At 43.7% G+C, this 1,276-nt stretch overlaps 1 non-coding gene across 1 annotated transcript; it reads right to left on the reverse strand.

Annotated features, from left to right (window-relative positions):
* Nucleotides 1–287: 287 nt before the first annotated feature.
* Nucleotides 288–370, reverse strand: TRNAL-UAA (transfer RNA leucine (anticodon UAA)). Its single transcript has one exon. It is a non-coding gene; the product is annotated as a tRNA-Leu (tRNA).
* Nucleotides 371–1,276: the final 906 nt, after the last annotated feature.

Genomic DNA, 1,276 nt, shown 5'->3' on the forward strand with positions numbered 1-1,276 from the left:
TAAGTTCTGTGTTCATCCATCCTGGTTTCCTTAAATGCTACCTATTCTTCCCTCTTTTCGGAATTGTTAACAACTGTGCTTTGAGAATTTCATTTTTCAAGATTTCCCATCCTTCCTGGACATTTTTGTCTTTAAGGATATCCAGCCATTGGATCCCTCCAATTCTCTTTCTGAATCCTTTAAAATCTGCCTTTCTGAAATCTAACCTTGACATCTGAGTCTTCACAGGTCTTCCGCCTCTAGTTATCCAAAATTCTAAAATAGCATGGTCGCTACCTCAAAATTAATACCAGGAGTGGAGTTCGAACCAACGAGGATACATATCCATTGGATCTTAAGTCCAATGCCTTAACCACTCGGCCATCCTGGTGAACAACCACTCGGCCATCCTGGTGAACAACCACTCGGCCATCCTGGTGAACAACCACTCGGCCATCCTGGTGAACACCACTCGGCCATCCTGGTGAACAACCACTTGGCCATCCTGGTGAACACCACTCGGCCATCCTGATTCTTGGACACGAGCAAGCAAATCCCTGAAGCTTTCTTGGGACATCCGGATATAATCTGTAAATTTCTCCGGGTTTGCCTGTAGCTCACTGTAGTGGGTGCTGTATGCCCCACGTCTCTCCCGGAGTTCAACAATCGGATGTATCCACATACGCCACCGCTGCAGTCTTCGCTGCCTCTCTCTCTTCCTTTGTTCATGGCAAGCAACTGCATAAGCCTGAGCCATTGCAATGTCCAAATCCAAGTTGAAGTGAAAACTCTTCCAGCGCAGATCCATGTTGACACGAGAACAATTAAGCAAATGTGAAGAATACTGTAGACAGGGTCTATATATTAACATACCACACCGCCACTGACGTCCCATTGGTCGTGTGTGTTGTCAGATTGTTATTTGTTTTTTTTTTTTGGGTGAGAACAAACAATGTGGAAAAAAATGCAAACGCACTAAAAACGCATACAAACGCATAAAAACGCTGCGTTTTTTCCAGCATGCGCATAAAAATGCTTGAAAAAAAACGCAGCATTTGTATGCATTTTTTCCATGCGCTTTTTTGCGCAAAAAACGCGCTGCAAAAAAAAGCAAGTGTGAAAGTAGCCTTATATGTCCACCCCCGGAGAACTACATAACAGGAAATCATCACTGAGAGATCTAGCAGAGCTGCAGCAGATGAAACAGTGTATCGTCAGATTTTAACAAGCAGTCCAGTCAGCAACTCATCATTAGAATCAAGCTTTCTGCAGTAACATTCATAATATTGCACATGGT

This window comes from Dendrobates tinctorius, unplaced genomic scaffold (genome assembly GCF_039654945.1).
Source record: "Dendrobates tinctorius isolate UK_male_01 unplaced genomic scaffold, ASM3965494v1 ptg000139l, whole genome shotgun sequence".
Lineage (NCBI taxonomy): Eukaryota > Metazoa > Chordata > Amphibia > Anura > Dendrobatidae > Dendrobates > Dendrobates tinctorius.